This window comes from Scyliorhinus torazame, unplaced genomic scaffold (assembly GCF_047496885.1).
Source record: "Scyliorhinus torazame isolate Kashiwa2021f unplaced genomic scaffold, sScyTor2.1 scaffold_604, whole genome shotgun sequence".
Taxonomy (NCBI): Eukaryota; Metazoa; Chordata; class Chondrichthyes; order Carcharhiniformes; family Scyliorhinidae; genus Scyliorhinus; species Scyliorhinus torazame.
The window spans coordinates 1-20,932 of NW_027308331.1; the positions used below are offsets into that span (position 1 = coordinate 1).

The window sequence follows — 20,932 nt, forward strand, 5'->3', positions numbered from 1 at the left end:
ATTCCACACATGGCAGAGACTAGGGGTGGAGTCTGCTCACAGCTCACTGAGATATATCTGTGTCTGAGGGACTTCAGTTCTCAAACCAAAAACCCACGACACTGAAAACATTACCCCTCTGCTTCAGTGTGTGTGTGTGTGTGTCGCTGGGTGTGTCAATCTGTCTGTTTTGAGCTGTGCATTTTGGGTGTTGACATGTTGCTGATTGGCTCGAGATTAGAAATGTTGGACTCCTGTTGTGCTGTTTTGTATATTTTTTTAAATGTCCCTGTTATTGTCTTTATAACCAATTTTATCTCCTTTTTTTCTCCAGAGGCATCTTTATTTGGAAAACTGGAAGGAGGTTGGGAATCCAGTGAGGAGGACGAGGGAGTGTGAATTCTTCCCGAGGGAGCGCTGGCTGAGGCCTGTTCCGCAGGCTTCACCCGGGTTATTACCCTGACTGAGGTTTAATTTTAATATTGGAGGGATCAAAGAGAGTGAGGGAGGGAGACATAAATATGTATAAGAGGTACAGAGAGACTGCGAGAAACACAAGAGAAGGGGATTTTCACAGTAACTTCATTGCAGTATTAATGTAAGCCTAATTGTGACAATAAAAAGATTTTGAGTATTAATTGTCTCTCAATCTTTTTTAACCTCTGGTTGAAAGCTGTGACTTATTTGTATTCGGATGTTGCTGAGGAGTTGTAAAACTGAAAAGGGGACCCTGGGCTCTCGCTGTATTAAATAGTTTCAATCTTTTCCAGTGGTTTAGTTAATTTTCTCCCTCTTTTTCCCAGGAATTTGAATTGTGAAAGACTGCAATGTGAGCAGGAATCTTGGGGCAAAGGCTATTCTCCAGAGGACAAGTGGATGGACTGAGGCCTACTCCACAGGCCGCACTCACGTGAGTTGTCTCTTTATTGCCACCCCGGCCTTGCACTTAGACACAAACACATTAACCCTTTGGTGGGCGGCAAAGAGTAAAATACAAATCTGGAATATGAAGCTGTCTAATTTTGTTCCAAAATGACAGGGGTTATATTAATTCTGAGCATCCCAGGGGTGGGCTGCTGGGGGTGGGGGGTGGGGGGGGGGGGTGTCATTTCACTGTTTCAGCCAATCTCTGCAATCTGGGAGAGAGAGCGAGAGAAATCTCAGATCAGAAACTCTGAACTCAATTTTGAAAGTGGTCATCATTTGTTGGGCTCTCCCTGTGCACAGGTTGCCTTCAGAATTCACAAAATTAACGATAGTGGGGTCACTTTTAAATTGAATCCATTGACTGTAAAGTAATCTCGATTGCCCGGAATTAAAGTCCCTTAACTTGAAGCGGGTATAATTCTGGAATGAAGCCTGTGTTTTAGGCCGAGACACAAGTTTTTTTTTTAGAAAATACAGCACAGAACAGGCCCTTCGGCCCACGATGTTGTGCCGAACCTTTGTCCTAGATTAATCATAGATTATCATTGAATTTACAGTGCAGAAGGAGGCCATTCGGCCCTTTGAGTCTGCACTGGCTCTTGGAAAGAGCACCCTACCCAAACTCAACACCTCCACCCAACACAAGGGGCGATTTTGGACACTAAGGGCAATTTTTCATGGCCAATCCACCTAACCCGCACATCTTTGGACTGTGGGAGGAAACCGGAGCACCCGGAGTAAACCCACGCAGACACGGGGAGGATGTGCAGACTCCGCACAGACAGTGATCCAAGCTGGAATCGAACCTGGGACCCTGGAGCAATGAAGCAATTGTGCTATCCACAATGCTACCGTGCTGCCCTTAAGAACAAATAAATCTACACTATATCATTTAACCGTAATCCATGTAACTATCCAATAGCTGCTTGAAGGTCCCGAATGTTTCCGATTCAACTACTTCCACAGGCAGTGCATTCCATGCCCCCACTACTCTCTGGGTAAAGAACTTACCTCTGACATCCCTCCTATATCTTCCACCTTTCACCTTAAATTTATGTCCCCTTGTAATGGTTTGTTCCACCCGGGGGAAAAGTCTCTGACTGTCTACTCTTATCTATTCCTCTGATCATCTCATAAACCTCTACCAAGTCACCCCTCATCCTTCTCCGTTCTAATGAGAAAAGGCCTAGCACCCTCAACCTTTCCTCGTAAGACCTACTCTCCATTCCAGGCAACATCCTGGTAAAGTATGAGGGTGAAATTAAATTCGCAGGAGGTCATTTGAATTCAGTTTGCTGTGGTTATGAATGTTGGATTCCTGTGTGTGACCCTGTCTCTCTTCCGTTCTCCTTCCCAACTATTAGAATGAGAGTGAGAAAGAGAGAGAGAGTACAGAAAGAGTGTGGGGCTGGGGGGTAATGGAGATTAGAGAGAGGGAGAGGAGAAAGAAAGAGAGGGTGGAGGGAGAGGGAGGTCGTGAAAAAGAGAGGCTTTCTCTCCCTTTCTGTCTTCGTTCCATTCTTGCCTCTCTCTCTCTCTCTGTCTCCCCTGCTTTCTGCCTCTATCTGTCCATTTCTCTCCAGCTTTTTAGTGTCTCTTTAAACCTTTAATCGAAGAAAACCACCCCACAAACTGCAATGGGGAGTCTCATCACATCTTTCTGGGGATACCCTGATTAGAGAAATAAATAGAAATAAATGCTGGGAGGGTGATGAGGGATAACGAGGGAGACAGAAATATGAATGAGAGGGATAGAGAGACCGAATGAGATAGCGAGAGAGAGAGAGAGAAAGAGAAACACAAGGGAAACGGTAACTATCTCTCAATCATTTTTATCCTGTGGTTTATAACTGAGATTATTGTAGGTGGATGTTGCTGAGAGTGTGTGTGACTGAGAGGGGGAATCTTGGCCTCTTGCTGTGCTACAAGTTTAAACATTTTCCTGCGTTTTAGTTAATTTTCTCCCTCTTTTCCCAGGAATTTGAACTTTGAAGACTGCAATGCGACCAGGAATCTTTGGACAAAGGCTATTCTCCAGAGGACAAGTGGATGGACTGAGGCCTACTCCACAGGCCGCACTCACGTGAGTTGTCTCTTTATTGCTGCCCCGGCCTTGCACTTAGACACAAACAAATTAACCCTTTGATGGGCGGCAAAGAGTAAAATACAAATCTGGAATATGAAGCTGTCAAATATTGTTCCAAAATAACAGAGGTTATATTAATTCTGAGCGTCCCGGGTATTTGTGGTGGGGTAGGGGATAGGGGGGGAGGGGAGGAGGGGGGGGGGACGATTTCACGGTTTCAGCCACTCGCTGCAACCTGGTAGCAAATGTAAACGACACTCAACACTGCCGACTGCACCTTCTGGGATCTTTCTGTGTGCCAATGGATTTCGTTTTAGAAAGGTTTTTCTTCACTTTAAGAGGCAGTTTAAGTCTTTCACATGACACGGCGGTGGGGGTGGGGTTGTTAGGTGCAGTGGGGAATGGGGCACCCAGCAGGTGTGAGGGGGGGGGGAGGAAGGACAGTGTCCCATCGGTTAGGTCCAGGTAGCTGCCGCTGTGGGATCTTGTGTTCACTCACAGGCCTGTGGCCTTTTACGCGCAGCAACAGTGACCACAACTCTTACAATAAAATAGCTCTCCCAGTGTTTGCGTGGGTTTCGCCCCCACAACCCAAAGATGTGCAGGCTCGGGGGACTGGCCACACGGAATTGTCCCCGAATTGGAAAAAATGAATTGGGCACTCTAAATTTATAAAAATAAATAAATAAATCTACAGTCCCTACTTCTTTAAAAAAAACAATGAAATAGCTCACAGACTGCAAAGTGGGTTTGAAGGTCTCGAATGTAAAAGTTTTAAACTTGAGTGGTTGCGAACGAGGGAGTTAATGAACCCTTCCTGCTGCACTGACGGGATATTCAGCCAGATCTCATAGCCGCTGAGGGAGAAATCCACCATCAGAAACTCGGAACTCAATTTGGAAAGTGTCACCATTTTGGAGATCTCCCCGTGCACAAGTTGCCTGCAGAATTCCGGAAATGAAACAACAGTGGGGTCACTTTAATAATGAATCCATCGACTGTAAAGCAATCTCGAATTATAGTCCCTTAACTTGAAGCGGGGATAATTCTGGAATAAAGCCTGTGTTTTAGGCCGAGATTTAAATGTGAGGGTGAAATGAAATTGACGGGGCCATTTGAATTCAGTTTGCTGTGGTAGTGATTGTTCGATTCCTGTGTGTGACCCTCTCAGTCTCTCCATCCCTCTCAGACCCTCACCCTCTCAGTCTCTCTCCCTCTCAGCCTCTCTCTCCCTCTCAGTCTCTCTCTCCCTCTCAGTCTCTCACCCTCTCAGTCTCTCACCCTCTCTCTCCCTCTCAGTCTCTCCCTCTCAATCTCTCACCCTCTCAGTCTCTCCCTCCCTCTCAGTCTCTCACTCTCTCTCTCTCTCCCTCTCAGTCTCTCCCTCTCTCAGCCTCTCCCGCTCCCTCAAAGCCTCTCCCCCTCTCAGCCTTTCCCTCCCTCTCAATCTCTCACCCTCTCAGTCTCTCCCTCTCTCTCTCCCTCTCAGTCTCTCACCCTCTCAGTCTCTCCCTCTCAGTCTCTCCCTCTCAGCCTCTCTCTCCCTCTCAGTCTCCCTCACCCTCTCAGCCTCTCTCTCCCTCTGAGCCTCTCTCACCCTCTCAATCTCTCTCCCTCTCAGTCTCTCTCTCGCTCTGTCTCTCTCCCTCTCAGCCTCTCTCTCCCTCTCAGTCTCCCTCACCCTCTCAGCCTCTCTCTCCCTCTATGTGTCACTCTCCCTCTCAGTCTCTCTCTCCCTCTCAATCTCTCTCCCTCTTAGTCTCTCTCCCTCTCAGTCTCTCTCCCTCTCAGCCTCTCTCACCCTCACAGCCTCTCTCACCCTCTCAGTCTCTCTCCCTCTCAGCCTCTCTCTCCCTCTCAATCTCTCTCCCTCTCAGTCTCTCTCTCCCTCTCAGCCTCTCTCACCCTCTCAGTCTCTCAACCTCTCAGTCTCTCTCTCCCTCTCAGCCTCTCTCACCCTCAGTCTCTCTCGCCCTCTCAGCCTCTCTCCCTCTCAGCCTCTCTCCCTCTCAATCTCTCTCCCTCTCAGCCTCTCTCACCCTCTCAGCCTCTCTCTCCCTCTCAGTCACTCTCCCTCTCAGCCTCTCTCTCCCTCTCAGTCTCTCTCCCTCTCAATCTCTCTCCCTCTCAGCCTCTCTCACCCTCTCAGCCTCTCTCTCCCTCTCAGCCTCTCTCACCCTCTCAGTCTCTCTCCCTCTCAGCCTCTCTCTCCCTCTCAGTCTCTCTCTCCCTCTCAGCCTCTCTCCCTGTCAGCCTCTCTCACCCTCTCAGTCTCTCTCCCTCTCAGCCTCTCTCTCCCTCTCAGCCTCTCTCTCCCTCTCAGTCTCTCTCTCCCTCTCAGTCTCTCTCATCCTCTCAATCTCTCTCCCTCTCAGTCTCTCTCGCCCTCTCAGTCTCTCTCCCTCTCAGCCTCTCTCTGCCTCTATGTCTATCTCTCCCTCTCAGCCTCACCCTCTCAGTCTCTCTCTCTCTCTCAGCCTCTCTCTCCCTCTCAGCCTCTCTCTCCCTCTCAGCCTCTCAGTCTCTCTCAACCTCTCAGTCTCTCTCCCTCCTGAGACAGTCGATTTGAAAATGTCCTGAGACAGCCCTGTCCTGTCCTGAGACAGTCGATTTGAAAATGTCCTGAGACAGCCCTGTCCTGAGACAGTCGATTTGAAAATGTCCTGAGACAGCCCTGTCCTGTCCTGAGACAGTCGATTTGAAAGTGTCCTGAGACAGCCCTGTCCTGTCCTGAGACAGTCGATTTGAAAATGTCCTGAGACAGCCCTGTCCTGAGACAGTCGATTTGAAAATGTCCTGAGACAGCCCTGTCCTGTCCTGAGACAGTCGATTTGAAAGTGTCCTGAGACAGCCCTGTCCTGTCCTGAGACAGTCGATTTGAAAATGCCTCCAGAGGGAAAGAGAGGGGGTGTGGGATAAATTCCCAGTCTCACTCTTCCCCACCGCATCCCCCTCCCCTCACCGAGCCTCCCTCTCCAGCTATTCCCCTCTATATTTCCTCTTCCAATAAAATGATAAAAACACCAATGTGATTTGTCGTTATTTGAATGGGGAGGCTGGTTAAGGTGGGGAATGTGTGTGTGAGTGGGGGTGGGGTGTGTGGGGGTGTTGGTGGGGTGTGTGTGTGGGGGTGGGGTGTGTGGGGGTGGGGTGTGTGTGTGGGGGTGGGGTGTGTGGGGGTGGGGGTGGGGGTGGGGGGAGGGGTTGTTCAGAGAGCCGCAGGATCTGGGCTGGGCTCCTGTCTCCATCATGTTTATTTTCTGTGGGATCCTGCTGTGCGCACTGCAACATGTAACCATGAACGTGTCGACGTCCATCATGTTGCCGAGGAGCTGGAATTGAAGTTGTAAATGTGAGGCTGTGTAAGGGACTGTCTTTAATCCCGGAATATCTCCTGTGCTGAAGACGGACTGATTAGTGAAGTGATGGGGAGGGGGGTGCGTGTGTGTGGGGAGAGGTGGGGGGTTAATTCAGCTCGCTGAGTTCTCCAAAGTCTCCAGCCCCCACCCCCCCCCCCCCCCCCCCCCCCGCCCCACTGTCAGTGGAAAGAGAGGCTTCCATTGAATCAGAGAATTTCCCAATCGCACGGTGCCCGTGTGTAACTGTGATTAATGTCACGGTTCCTTGTGAAAGTCCAGGGGACCATTTGAATCGAATTTAACTGAGTTTCTGCTTGTCCCACTCTCAGTCTCTCTCCCTCTCTCTCAGTCTCTCTCCCTCTCTCTCAGTCTCTCTCCCTCTCTCTCAGTCTCTCTCCTCTCTGTCTCTCTACCTCTCTCTGTCTCTCTCCCCCTCTGTTCCGCTCCCTCTCAGCCTCTCTCCCTCTCAGCCTCTCTCCCTCTCAGTCTCTCTCCCTCTCAGCCTCTCTCCCTCTCAGCCTCTCTCCCTCTCAGCCTCTCACCCTCTCTCCCTCTCAGCCGCTCTCCCTCTCAGCCTCTCTCCCTCTCGCCCTCTCTCCCTCTCAGACTCTCTCCTTCTCAGCCTCTCTCCCTCTCAGCCTCTCACCCTCTCTCCCTCTCAGCCGCTCTCCCTCTCAACCGCTCACCCTCTCTCCCTCTCAGCCTCTCCCCCTCTTCCTCCCTCTCAGTCTTTCCCCCTCTCTCCCTCTCTGTCTCTCTCTCTCTCAGTCTCTCTCCCTCTCAATTCCTCTCTCCTCAGCCTCTCTCTCCCTCTCAGCCTCTCTTACCCTCTCAGTCTATCTCCCTCTCAGCCTTTCTGCCTCTCAGTCTCTCTCCCTCTCAGTCCCTCTCCCTTAGTCCCTCTCCCTCTCTGTCCCTCTCACTCTCAGCCTCTCTCTCCCTCAGTCTCTCTCTCCCTCTCAGTCTCTCTCCCTCTCAGTCTCTCTCCCTCTCACACTCTCAGTTTCTCTCTCCCTCTCAGTCTCTCTCCCTCTCAGTTTCTCACTCTCTCAGTCTCTCTCCCTCTCAGCCTCTCCCTCTCAGTCCCTCTTCCTCTTAGCCCCTCTCCCTCTCAGTCCCTCTCCCTCAGTCCCTCTCTCCCTCTCAGCCTCTCTCCTTCTCAATTCTCTCTCCCTCTCTGTCTCTGTCTCGCTCCCTCTCAGCCGCTCTCCCTCTCAGTCTCTCTCCCTCTCAGCCTCTCTCCCTCGACGTCCCTCTCCCTCAGCTTCTCTCCCTCTCAGTCCCTCTCCCTCAGTCCGTCTCCCTCTCAGTCTCTCTCTCCCTCTCTGTCTCTCTCCCTATCAGTCTCTCTCCCTCTCAGTCCCTCTCTCCCTCTACGTCCCTCTCCCTCAGCCTCTCGCCCTCTCAGTCTTTCTCCCTTTCTCCCTCTCAGCCTCTCTCTCCCTCTCAGTCTCTCTCCCTCTCAGTCCCTCTCTCTCAGTCCCTCTCGCTCTTTGTCCCTCTCCCTCTCAGCCGCTCTCCCACCATCAGTCTCTCTCTCAGTCTCTCTCCCTCTCAGCCTCTCTCCCTTTCAGTCCCTCTCCCTCTCAGTCCCTCTCCCTCTCAGTCCCTCTCCCTCAGTCCCCCTCCCTCTCTGTCTCTCTCCCTCTCAGTCTCCCTCTCAGTCTCTCTCCCTCTCAGTCTCACTCAACCTCTCAGTCTCTCTCCCTCTCAGTCTCTCTCCCTCTCAGTCTCTCTCCCTCTCAGTCCCTCTCCCTCTCAGTCTCTCACCCTCTCTGTCTCTCTCTCCCTCTCAGTCTCTCTCCCTCTCAGTCTCTCTCCCTCTCAGTCTCTCTCCCTCTCAGTCTCTCACCCTCTCAGTCTCTCTCACCCTCTCAGTCTCTCTCCCTCTCAGTCTCTCTCCCTCTCAGTCTCTCTCCCTCTCAGTCTCTCACCCTCTCAGTCTCTCTCACCCTCTCAGTCTCTCTCCCTCTCAGTCTCTCTCCCTCTCAGTCTCTCTCTCCCTCTCAGTCTCTCTCCCTCTCAGTCTCTCTCCCTCTCAGTATCTCTCCCTCTCAGTCTCTCACCCTCTCAGTCTCTCTCCCTCTCAGTCTCTCTCCCTCTCAGTCTCTCACCCTCTCAGTCTCTCTCACCCTCTCAGTCTCTCTCCCTCTCAGCCTCTCTGCCTCTCAGTCTCTCACCCTCTCAGTCCCTCTCCCTTAGTCCCTCTTCCTCTCTGTCCCTCTCCCTCTCTGCCTGTCTCTCCCTCAGTCACTCTCTCCCTCTCAGTCTCTCTCCCTCTCAGTCTCTCTCCCTCTCACCCTCTCAGTCTCTATCTCTCACTCAGTCTCTCTCCCTCTCAGTCTCTCTCCCTCTCAGCCTCTCTCCCTCTTAGTCCCTCTTCCTCTCAGCCCCTCTTCCTCTCAGTCCCTCTCCCTCAGTCCCTCTCACTCTCTGTCTCTCTCCCTCTCAGTCTCTCACCCTCCCAGTCCCTCTCTCAGCCTCTCTCCCTCTCAGCCCCACTCCCTCGCAGTCTCTCTCCCACTCAATTTCTCTCTCCCTCTCTGTCTATCTGTATCGCTCCCTCTCAGTCTCTCTCCCTCTCAGGCTCTCTCCCTCTCAGCCTCTCTCCATCGACGTCCCTCTCCCTCAGCCTCTCTCCCTCTCAGTCCCTCTCCCTCAGTCCCTCTCCCTCTCAGTCTCTCTCTCCCTCTCTGTCTCTCACCCTCTCAGCCTCTCTCCCTCTACGTCCCTCTCCCTCAGCCTCTCTCCCTCTCAGACGTTCTTCCTCTCTCCCTCTCAGCCTCTCTCTCCCTCTCAGTCTCTCTCCCTCTCAGTCCCTCTCCCTCAGTCTCTCTCCCTCTCAGCCTCTCTCACCCTCTCAGTCTCTCTCCCTCTTAGTCTCTCTCGCTCTCAGCCTCTCTCCCTCTCAGTCCCTCTACCTCTCAGTCCCTCTCCCTCCCAGTCCCTCTCCCTCAGTCCCCCTCCCTCTCTGTCTCTCTCCCTCTCAGTCTCCCTCTCAGTCTCTCTCCCTCTCAGTCTCTCTCCCTCTCAGTCTCTCTCCCTCTCAGTCTCTCTCCCTGTCATTCTCTCTCCCTCTCAGTCTCTCTCTCTCTCAGTCTCTCACCCTCTCAGTCCCTCTCCCTTCGTCCCTCTCCCTCTCTGTCCCTCTCCCTCTCAGCCTCTCTCTCCCTCAGTCTCTCTCTCCCTCTCAGTCTCTCTCCCTCTCAGTATCTCTCCCTCTCACCCTCTCAGTCTCTCTCTCCCTCTCAGTCACTATCCCTCTCAGCCTCTCTCTCCCTCAGTCTCTCTCTCCCTCTCTGTCTCTCTCCCTCTCAGCCTCTCTCTCTCTCTCAGTCCCTCTTCCTCTCAGCCCCTCTCCCTCTCAGTTCCTCTCCCTCAGTCCCTCTCCCTCTCTGTCTCTCTCCCTCTCAGTCTCTCTCCCTCTCAGTCTCTCTCCCTCTAAGTCCCTCTCTCCCTCTCAGTCCCTCTCCCTCTCAGTCTCTCTCCCTCTCAATTTCTCTCTCCCTATCTGTCTCTCTCCCTCTCAGCCTCTCTCCCGCGACGTCCCTCTCCCTCAGTCTCCCTCCCTCTCAGCCTCTCACCCTCTCTTCCTCTCACTTTCTCCCTCTCTGTTCTCCATCTCTCATCCTCTCTCCCTCTCAGCCTCTCTCTCCCTCTCAGCCTCTCTCCCTCTTAGTCCCTCTTCCTCTCAGCCCCTCTTCCTCTCAGTCCCTCTCCCTCAGTCCCTCTCACTCTCTGTCTCTCTCCCTCTCAGTCTCTCACCCTCCCAGTCCCTCTCTCAGCCTCTCTCCCTCTCAGCCCCACTCCCTCGCAGTCTCTCTCCCACTCAATTTCTCTCTCCCTCTCTGTCTATCTGTATCGCTCCCTCTCAGTCTCTCTCCCTCTCAGGCTCTCTCCCTCTCAGCCTCTCTCCATCGACGTCCCTCTCCCTCAGCCTCTCTCCCTCTCAGTCCCTCTCCCTCAGTCCCTCTCCCTCTCAGTCTCTCTCTCCCTATCTGTCTCTCACCCTCTCAGCCTCTCTCCCTCTACGTCCCTCTCCCTCAGCCTCTCTCCCTCTCAGACGTTCTTCCTCTCTCCCTCTCAGCCTCTCTCTCCCTCTCAGTCTCTCTCCCTCTCAGTCCCTCTCCCTCAGTCTCTCTCCCTCTCAGCCTCTCTCACCCTCTCAGTCTCTCTCCCTCTTAGTCTCTCTCGCTCTCAGCCTCTCTCCCTCTCAGTCCCTCTACCTCTCAGTCCCTCTCCCTCCCAGTCCCTCTCCCTCAGTCCCCCTCCCTCTCTGTCTCTCTCCCTCTCAGTCTCCCTCTCAGTCTCTCTCCCTCTCAGTCTCTCTCCCTCTCAGTCTCTCTCCCTCTCAGTCTCTCTCCCTGTCATTCTCTCTCCCTCTCAGTCTCTCTCCCTCTCAGTCTCTCACCCTCTCAGTCCCTCTCCCTTCGTCCCTCTCCCTCTCTGTCCCTCTCCCTCTCAGCCTCTCTCTCCCTCAGTCTCTCTCTCCCTCTCAGTCTCTCTCCCTCTCAGTATCTCTCCCTCTCACCCTCTCAGTCTCTCTCTCCCTCTCAGTCACTATCCCTCTCAGCCTCTCTCTCCCTCAGTCTCTCTCTCCCTCCATGTCTCTCTCCCTCTCAGCCTCTCTCTCTCTCTCAGTCCCTCTTCCTCTCAGCCCCTCTCCCTCTCAGTTCCTCTCCCTCAGTCCCTCTCCCTCTCTGTCTCTCTCCCTCTCAGTCTCTTTCCCTCTCAGTCTCTCTCCCTCTAAGTCCCTCTCTCCCTCTCAGTCCCTCTCCCTCTCAGTCTCTCTCCCTCTCAATTTCTCTCTCCCTATCTGTCTCTCTCCCTCTCAGCCTCTCTCCCTCGACGTCCCTCTCCCTCAGTCTCCCTCCCTCTCAGCCTCTCACTCTCTCTTCCTCTCAGTCTTTCTCCCTCTCTGTTCTCCATCTCTCATCCTCTCTCCCTCTCAGCCTCTCTCTCCCTCTCAGTCTCTCTCCCTCTCTGCCTCTCAGTCTCTCTCCCTCTCATCCTCTCACACTCCCTTCCTCTCAGTCTTTCTCCCTCTCTCCCTCTCTGTCTCTCTCTCTGTCAGTCTCTCCCTCTCAATTCCTCTCTCATTCTCAGCATCTCTCTCCCTCTCAGTCCCTCTCCCTCTCAGCCTCTCTCCCTCTCAGCCTCTCTGCCTCTCAGTCTCTCTCCCTCTCAGTCCCTCTCCCTTAGTCCCTCTCCCTATCTGTCCCTCTCCCTCTCAGCCTCTCTCTCCCTCAGCCTCTCTCTCCCTCTCAGTCTCTCTCCCTCTCAGCCTCTCAATCTCTCTCTCCCTCTCAGCCTCTCTCCCTCTCAGTCCCGGTTCCTCTCAGCCCCTCTCCCTCTCAGTCCCTCTCCCTCTCAGTCCCTCCCCCTCAGCCCCTCTCCCTCTCAGTCTCTCTCCCTCTCAATTCCTCTCTCCCTCTTTGTCTCTCTGTCTCGCTCCCTCTCATCCTCTCTCCCTCTCAGTCTCTCTCCCTCTCAGCCTCTCTTCCTCGACGTCCCTCTCCCTCAGCCTCTCTCCCTCTCTGTCCCTCTCCCTCAGTCCCTCTCCCTCTCAGTCTCTCTCTCCCTCTCTGTCTCTTTCCCTCTCAGCCTTTCTCCCTCTACGTCCCTCAGCCTCAGCCTTTCTCCCTCTCAGTCTTTCTCCCTCTCTCCCTCTCAGCCTCTCTCTCCCTCTCAGTCTCTCTCCCTCTCAGTCCCTCTCCCTCAGTCCCTCTCCCTCTTTGTCCCTCTCCCCCTCAGCCTCTCTCCCTCTCTGTCCCTCTCCCTCAGTCCCTCTCCCTCTCAGTCTCTCTCTCCCTCTCTGTCTCTCTCCCTCTCAGCCTCTCTCCCTCTACGTCCCTCTCCCTCAGCCTCTCTCCCTCTCAGTCTTTCTCCCTCTCTCCCTCTCAGTCTCTCTCCCTCTCAGCCTCCCTCCCTCTCAGTCCCTCTGCCTCTCAGTCCCTCTCCCTCTCAGTCCCTCTCCCTCAGTCCCCCTCCCTCTCTGTCTCTCTCCCTCTCAGTCTCCCTCTCAGTTTCCCCCTCTCAGTCTCTCTCGCCCTCTCAGTCTCTCTACCTCTAAGTCTCTGTCCCTCTCCCTCAGTCACTCTCCCTCTTTGTCCCTCTCCCTCTCAGCATCTTTCCCACTCTGTCTCTCTCCCTCTCAGCCTCTCTCACCCTCTCAGTCTCTCTCCCTCTTAGTCTCTCTCCCTCTCAGCCTCTCTCACCCTCTCAGTACCTCTCCCTCCCAGTCCCTCTCCCTCGGTCCCCCTCCCTCTCTGTCTCTCTCCCTCTCAGTCTCCCTCTCAGGCTCTCTCCCTCTCAGTCTTTCTCCCTCTCAGTCTCTCTCCCTGTCAGTCTCTCTCTCTCAGTCTCTCTCCCTCTCAGTCTCTCTCCCTCTCAGTCTCTCTCCCTCTCATTCTCTCTCCCTCTCAGTCTCTCTCCCTCTCAGTCTCTCACCATCTCAGTCTCTCTCACCCTCTCAGTCTGTCTCCCTCTCAGCCTCTCTCCCTCTCAATCTCTCTCTCCCTCTCAGCCTCTCTCCCTCTCAGTCCCGGTTCCTCTCAGCCCCTCTCCCTCTCAGTCCCTCTCCCTCAGCCCCTCTCCCTCTCAGTCTCACTCCCTCTCAATTCCTCTCTCCCTCTTTGTCTCTCTCCTTCTCAGCCTCTCTTCCTCGACGTCCCTCTCCCTCAGCCTCTCTCCCTCTCTGTCCCTCTCCCTCAGTCCCTCTCCCTCTCAGTCTCTCTCTCCCTCTCTGTCTCTTTCCCTCTCAGCCTCTCTCCCTCTACGTCCCTCGCCCTCAGCCTCTCTCCCTCTCAGTCTTTCTTCTTCTCTCCCTCTCAGCCTCTCTCTCCCTCTCAGTCTCTCTCCCTCTCAGTCCCTCTCCCTCAGTCCCTCTCCCTCTTTGTCCCTCTCCGCCTCAGCCTCTCTCCCTCTCTGTCCGTCTCCCTCAGTCCCTCTCCCTCTCAGTCTCTCTCTCCCTCTCTGTCTCTCTCCCTCTCAGCCTCTCTCCCTCTACGTCCCTCTCTCTCAGCCTTTCTCCCTCTCAGTCTTTCTCCCTCTCTCCCTCTCAGTCTCTCTCCCTCTCAGCCTCCCTCCCTCTCAGTCCCACTGCCCCTCAGTCCCTCTCCCTCTCAGTCCCTCTCCCTCTGTCCCCCTCCCTCTCTGTCTCTCTCCCTCTCAGTCTCCCTCTCAGTTTCCCCCTCTCAGTCTCGCTCACCCTCTCAGTCTCTCTACCTCTAAGTCTCTCTCCCTCTCAGTCTCTCTCTCCCTCTCAGTCTCTCTCCCTCACAGTGTCTCTCCCTCTCAGTCTCTCTCCCTCTCAGTCTCTCTCACCCTCTCAGTCTCTCTCCCTCTCAGCCTCTCTGCCTATCAGTCCCTCTCCCTCTCTGTCCCTCTCCCTCTCAGCCTCTCTCTCCCTCAGTCTCTCTCTCCCGCTCAGTCTCTCTCCCTCTCAGTCTCTCTCCCTCTCACCCTCTCAGTCTCTCTCTCCCTCTCAGTCTCTCTCCCTCTCAGCCTCTCTCCCTCTCAATCTCTCTCTCACTCTCAGCCTCTCTCCCTCTCAGTCTCTCACCCTCTCAGTCTCTCTCCCTCTCAGCCTCTCTCCCTCTCAGTCCCTCTACCTCACAGCCCCTCTACCTCACAGTCCCTCTCACTCAGTCCCTCTCACTCTTTGTCTCTCTCCCTCTCAGTCTCTCTCACCCTCTCAGTCTCTCTACCTCTCAGCCTCTCTGCCTATCAGTCCCTCTCCCTCTCTGTCCCTCTCCCTCTCAGCCTCTCTCTCCCTCAGTCTCTCTCACCCTCTCAGTCTCTCTATCCCTCTCAGTCTCTCTCCCTCTCAGCCTCTCTCCCTCTCAATCTCTCTCTCACTCTCAGCCTCTCTCCCTCTCAGCCTCTCTCCCTCTCAGACCCTCTACCTCACAGCACCTGTCCCTCTCAGTCCCTCTCACTCAGTCCCTCTCACTCTTTGTCTCTCTCCCTCTCAGTCTCTCTCCCTCTCAGTCTCTCTCCCTCTCAGTCCCTCTCTCCCTCTCAGCCTCTCTCCCTCTCAGTCCCTCTCCCTATCAGTCTCTCTCCCTCTCAATTTCTCACTCCCTCTCTGTCTCTCTGTCTCGCTCCCTCTCAGCCTCTCTCCCTCTCAGTCTCTCTCCCTCTCAGCTTCTCTCCCTCGACGTCCCTCTCCCTCAGTCTCCCTCCCTCTCAGCCTCTCACCCTCTCTTCCTCTCATCTTTCTCCCTCTCTGTCCCTGTCTCTCTCAGCCTCCCACCCTCTCAGCTTCTCTCTCCCTCTCAGCCTCTCTCCCTCTGCCTCTCAGTCTCTCTACCCTCTCATACTCCCTTCCTCTCAGTCTTTCTCCCTCTCTCCCTCTCTGTCTCTCTCTCTCTCAGTCTCTCCCTCTCAATTCTTCTCTCATTCTCAGCATCTCTCTCCCTCTCAGTCTCTCACCCTCTCAGCCTCTCTCACCCTCTCAGTCTCTCTCCCTCTCAGCCTCTCTGCCTCTCTGTCTCTCTCCCTCCCAGTCCCTCTCCCTTAGTCCCTCTCCCTATCTGTCCCTCTCCCTCTCAGCCTCTCTCTCCCTCAGCCTCTCTCTCCCTCTCAGTCTCTATCCCTCTCAGTCTCTCTTCCCTCTCACCCTCTCAGTCTCTCTCTCCCTCAGTCTCTCTCCCTCTCAGTCTCTCTCCCTCTCAATCTCTCTCTCCCTCTCTCCCTCTCAGTCCCGGTTCCTCTCAGCCCCTCTCCCTCTCAGTCCCTCTCCCTCAGCCCCTCTCCCTCTCAGTCTCTCTCCCTCTCAATTCCTCTCTCCCTCTTTGTCTCTCTGTCTCGCTCCCTCTCATCCTCTCTCCCTCTCAGTCTCTCCCTCTCAGCCTCTCTTCCTCGACGTCCCTCTCACTCAGCCTCTCTCCCTCTCTGTCCCTCTCCCTCTGTCCCTCTCCCTCTCAGTCTCTCTCTCCCTCTCTGTCTCTCTCCCTCTCAGCCTCTCTCCCTCTACATCCCTCTCCCTCAGCCTCTCTCCCTCTCAGTCTTTCTCCCTCTCTCCCTCTCAGCCTCTCTCTCCCTCTCAGTCTCTCTCCGTCTCAGTCCCTCTCCCTCAGTCCCTCTCCCTCTTTGTCCCTCTCCCCCTCAGCCTCTCTCCCTCTCTGTCCCTCTCCCTCAGTCCCTCTCCCTCTCAGTCTCTCTCTCCCTCTCTGTCTCTCTCCCTCTCAGACTCTCTCCCTCTACGTCCCTCTCCCTCAGCCACTCTCCCTCTCAGTCTTTCTCCCTCTCTCCCTCTCAGTCTCTCTCCCTCTCAGCCTCCCTCCCTCTCAGTCCCTCTGCCTCTCAGTCCCTCTCCTTCTCAGTCCCTCTCCCTCAGTCCCCCTCCCTCTCTGTCTCTCTCCCTCTCAGTCTCCCTCTCAGTTTCCCCCCTCTCAGTCTCTCTCGTCCTCTCAGTCTCTCTACCTCTAAGTCTCTCTCCCTCTCAGTCTCTCTCTCCCTCTCAGTCTCTCTCCCTCACAGTCTCTCTCCCTCTCAGTCTCTCTCCCTCTCAGTCTCTTTCCCTCTCAGTCTCTCGCCCTCTCAGTCTCTCTCACCCTCTCAGTCTCTCTCCCTCTCAGCCTCTCTGCCAATCAGTCTCTCTCCCTCTCTCTTAGTCCCTCTCCCTCTCTGTCCCTCTCCCTCTCAGCCTCTCTCTCCCTCAGTCTCTCTCTCCCGCTCAGTCTCTCTCCCTCTCAGTCTCTCTACCTCTCACCCTCTCAGTCTCTCTCTCCCTCTCAGTCTCTCTCCCTCTCAGCCTCTCTCCCTCTCAATCTCTCTCTCACTCTCAGCCTCTCTCCCTCTCAGTCTCTCACCCTCTCAGTCTCTCTCCCTCTCAGCCTCTCTCCCTCTCAGTCCCTCTACCTCACAGCCCCTCTCCCTCTCAGTCCCTCTCACTCAGTCCCTCTCACTCTTTGTCTCTCTCCCTCTCAGTCTCTCTCCCTCTCAGTCTCTCTCCCTCTCAGTCCCTCTCTCCCTCTCAGCCTCTCTCCCTCTCAGTCCCTCTCCCTATCAGTCTCCCTCTCAATTTCTCTCCCTCTCTGTCTCTCTGTCTCGCTCCCTCTCAGCCTCTCTCCCTCTCAGTCTCTCTCCCTCTCAGCCTCTCACCCTCTCTTCCTCTCAGTCTTTCTCCCTCTCTGTCCCTGTCTCTCTCAGCCTCCCTCCCTCTCAGCTTCTCTCTCCCTCTCAGCCTCTCTCCCTCTCTGCGTCTCAGTCTCTCTACCCTCTCATCCTCTCATACTCCCTTCCTCTCAGTCTTTCTCCCTCTCTCCCTCTCTGTCTCTCTCTCTCTCAGTCTCCCTCCCTCTCAATTCCTCTCTCCCTCTCTGTCTCTCTCGCTCTCAATTCCTCTCTCCTTCTCAGCCTCTCTCTCATTCTCAGTCTCTCTCCCTCTCAGCCTCTCTCACCCTCTCAGTCTCTATCCCTCTCAGTCTCTCTCCCTCTCAGCCTCTCTCCCTCTCAGTCCCTCTCCCTCTCAGTCCCTCTCCCTCTCTCCCTCTCCCTCAGTCCCCCTCCCTCTCTATCTCTCTCCCTCTCAGTCTCCCTCTCAGTCTCTCTCCCTCTCAGTCTCTCTCACCCTCTCAGTCTCTCTCCCTCTCAGTCTCTCTCCCTCTCAGTCTCTCTCTCCCTCTCAGTCTCTCTCCCTCTCAGTCTCGCTCCTGCTCAGTCTCTCACCCTCTCAGTCTCTCTCACCCTCTCAGTCTCTCTCTCCCTCTTAGTCTCTCTCCCTCTCAATCTCTCTCCCTCTCAATCTCTCTCTCCCTCTCAGCCTCTCTCCCTCTCAGTCTCTCACCCTCTCAGTCTCCCTCCCTCTCAGCCTCTCTCCCTCTCAGTCCCTCTTCCTCTCAGCCCCTCTCCCTCTCAGTCGCTCTCCCTCAGTCACTCTCCCTCTCTGTCTCTCTCCCTCTCAGTCTCTCTCCCTCTCTGTATCTCTCCCTCTCAGTCTCTCTCCCTCTCTGTCTCTCTCCCTCACAGTCCCTCTCTCCCTCTCAGCCTCTCTCCCTCTCAGCCCCTCTCCCTCTCAGTCTCTCTCCCTCTCAATTTCACTCTCCCTCTCTATCTCTCTGTCTCGCTCCCTCTTAACCTCTCTCCCTCTCAGTCTCTCTCCCTCTCAGCCTATCTCCCTCAACGTCTCTCTCCCTCAGTCTCCCTCCCTCTCAGCCTCTCACCCTCTCTTCCTCTCAGTCTTTCTCCCTCTCGGTCCCTCTCTCTCTCAGCCTCTCTCCCTCTCAGCCTCTCCCTCTCTGCCTCTCAGTCTCTCTCCCTCTCATCCTCTCACACTCCCTTCCTCTCAGTCTTTCTCCCTCTCTGTCTCTCTCTCTCTCAGTCTCTCTCCCTCTCAATTCCTCTCTCCTCTCTGTCTCTCTCCCTCTCAATTCCTCTCTCCTTCTCAGCCTCTCTCTCCCTCTCAGTCTCTCACCCTCTCAGCCTCTAACCCTCACAGTCCCTCTCTCCCTCTCAGCCTCTCTCCCTCTCAGCCCCTCTCCCTCTCAGTCTCTCTCCCTCTCAATTTCTCTCTCCCTCTCTATCTCTCTGTCTCGCTCCCTCTTAACCTCTCTCCCTCTCAGTCTCTCTCCCTCTCAGCCTATCTCCCTCGACGTCTCTCTCCCTCAGTCTCCCTCCCTCTCAGCCTCTCACCCTCTCTTCCTCTCAGTCTTTCTCCCTCTCGGTCCCTCTCTCTCTCAGCCTCTCTCCCTCTCAGCCTCTCCCTCTCTGCCTCTCAGTCTCTCCCTCTCATCCTCTCACACTCCCTTCCTCTCAGTCTTTCTCCCTCTCTGTCTCTCTCTCTCTCAGTCTCTCTCCCTCTCAATTCCTCTCTCCTCTCTGTCTCTCTCCCTCTCAATTCCTCTCTCCTTCTCAGCCTCTCTCTCCCTCTCAGTCTCTCACCCTCTCAGCCTCTCTCACCCTCTCAGTCTCTCTCCCTCTCAGCCTCTCTGCCTCTCAGTCTCTCTCCCTCTCAGTCCCTCTCCCTTATTCCCTCTCCCTCTCTGTCCCTCTCCCTCTCAGCCTCTCTCTCCCTCAGTCTCTCTCTCCCTCTCAGCCTCTCTCCCTCTCAGTCTCCCTCACCCTCCCAGTCTCTCTCTCCCTCTAAGTCTTTCTCCCTCTCAATCTCTCTCCCTCTCAATCTCTCTCTCCCTCTCAGCCTCTCTCCCTCTCAGTCTCTCACCCTCTCAGTCTCTCTCCCTCTCAGCCTCTCTCCCTCTCAGTCCCCCTCTCCCTCTCAGCCTCTCTCCCTCTCAGCCCCTCTCCCTCTCAGTTTCTCTCCCTCTCAATTTCTCTCTCCCTCTCTGTCTCTCCGTCTCGATCCCTCTCAGCCTCTCTCCCTCTCAGTCTCTCTCTCCCTCTCAACCTCTCTCCCTCGACGTCCCTCTCCCTCAGCCTCTCTCCCTCTCAGTCCCTCTCCCTCAGTCCCTCTCCCTCTCAGCCTCTCTCTCCCTCTCAGTCTCTCTCCCTCTCAGTCCCTCTCCCTCAGTCCCTCTCCCTATTTGTCCCTCTCCCTCTCAGCCACTCTCCCACTCTGTCTCTCTCCCTCTCAGTCTCTTCTTCCCTCTCAGTCTCTCTCCCTCTCAGTCGCTCTCCCTCTCAGCCTCTCTCACCCTCTCAGTCTCTCTCCCTCTCTGTCTCTCTCCCACTCAGCCTCTCTGCCTCTCAGTCTCTCTCCCTCTCAGTCCCTCTCCCTTAGTCCCTCTCCCTCTCTGTCCCTCTCCCTCTCAGTCTCTGTCTCCCTCTCAGTCTCTCTCCCTCTCAGTCGCTCTCCCTCTCAGCCTCTCTCGCTCTCAGTCTCTCTCCCTCTCAGTCTCGCACCCTCTCAGTCTCTCTCCCTCTCAGTCTCCCTCCCTCTCAGTCTCTCTCTTCCTCTCAGTCTCTCTCCCTCTCAGTCTCTCTCCCTCTCAGCCTCTCACCATCTCAGTCTCTCTCCCTCTCAGTCTCTCACCCTCTCATTCTCTCTCCCTCTCAGTCTCTCTCCCTCTCTGTCTCTCTCCCCTCAGTCTCTCTCCCTCTCAGTCTCTCTCCCTCTCTCCCTCTCAGTCTCTCTCCCTCTCTGTCTCTCTCCCCTCGGTCCCTCTCCCTCTCAGTCCCTTTCCCTCTCAGTCCCTCTCCCTCAGTCCCTCTCACTCTCAGTCCCTCTCGCTCAGTCCCTCTCTCCCTCTCAGTCTCTCTCCCTCTCAGTCTCTCTCCCTCTCAGTCTCTCTCTCCCTCTCAGCCTCTCACCCTCTCAGTCTCTCTCCCTCTCAGTCTCTCCCCATCTCAGTCTCTCCCCATCTCAGTCTCTCTCCATCTCAGTCTCTCTCACCCTCTCAGTCTCTCTCTCCCTCTCAGTCTCTCTCCCTCTCAGTCTCTCTCCCTCAGCCTCCATCATTCACCCAGAATGAGAGAAATTGTTGAAGAGAGAGAAAGGGGAGAGTGAGGGAAACAGGAGACATGGGGGTGGGGATGGGGTCTCTGTCACACCCTGTGGGGATTCCCTGATTTGGGAATAGAAATGAATTCTGGGTGGCGATTATAAAAAGTCTCCTGAAGGAATGGACAGCTGATTTCCATAGTGGAAAGAGGGCAGCGACGTGATGACTTTGCATTTTTCCCTGTGGCTGTCTCTCTGTCACTCTGTGTCTGCGTCATTTTCTCGTTCTGTCAATACCTATCTGACTGCCTGACTCTGTCTCTCTCTTTGCCTCTCTCTCTCCCTCTGTCTCTGCGCAGTTTCTCATTCTGTCTCTCTCTCTGACTGCCTGACTCTATCTGTCTGTCTCTCTCTGACCTTCTGACTTTGTCTGTCTCTGTCTGTCTCTCTCTCTCCCCCAGTCGGTCTGTCTCTACCTCTCTCTGACTGCCTGACTCTATCTGTCTCTCTCCCCCTGTCGGTCTGTCTCTGCCTCTCTCTGACTGCCTGACTCTGTCTGTCTCTCCCCCCCTGTCGGTCTGTCTCTACCTCTCTCTGACTGCCTGTCTCTGTCGGTCTGTCTCTCTCCCCCTGTCGGTCTGTCTCTACCTCTCTCTGACTGCCTGACTCTGTCTGTCTCTCCCCCCTGTCGGTCTGTCTCTACCTCTCTCTGACTGCCTGTCTCTGTCGGTCTGTCTCTCCCCCCCTGTCGGTCTGTCTCTACCTCTCTCTGACTGCCTGTCTCTGTCGGTCTGTCTCTCTCCCCCTGTTGGTCTGTCTCTACCTCTCTCTGACTGCCAGTCGCTGTCTCTTTCTCTCTCTCCCTGTCGGTCTGTCTCTACCTCTCTCTGACTGCCTGACTCTGTCTGTCTCTCTCTCCCCCTGTCGGTCTGTCTCTGCCTCTCTCTGACTGCCTGGCTCTGTGTCTCTCTCTCTCTCCCTGTCGGTCTGCCTCTACCTCTCTCTGACTGCCTGTCGCTGTCTCTCTCTCTCTCTCCCCCTGTCGGTCTGTCTCACCCGCTCTCTGACTGCCTGACTGTCTGTCTGTCTCTCTCTCCCCCTGTCGGTCTGTCTCTAACTCTCTCTGACTGCCTGACTCTGTCTCTCTCTCTCTCCCTCTCGGTCTGTCTCTACCTCTCTCTGACTGCCTGACTCTGTCTATCTCTCTCTCTGACTGCCTGACTCTGTCTCCCTCTC

General features: G+C 55.0%; 1 long non-coding RNA gene across 2 annotated transcripts; it reads left to right on the forward strand.

Annotated features, from left to right (window-relative positions):
- Nucleotides 1-86: 86 nt before the first annotated feature.
- On the forward strand, nt 87-3,018 carry LOC140406556 (uncharacterized). 2 transcript variants are annotated; one of them, XR_011939204.1, is made up of 4 exons: nt 87-150; nt 314-447; nt 783-889; nt 2,884-3,018. It is a non-coding gene; the product is annotated as an uncharacterized lncRNA (long non-coding RNA). The 2 variants fall into 2 exon arrangements; XR_011939203.1 differs by having other exon boundaries at nt 314-889.
- Nucleotides 3,019-20,932: the final 17,914 nt, after the last annotated feature.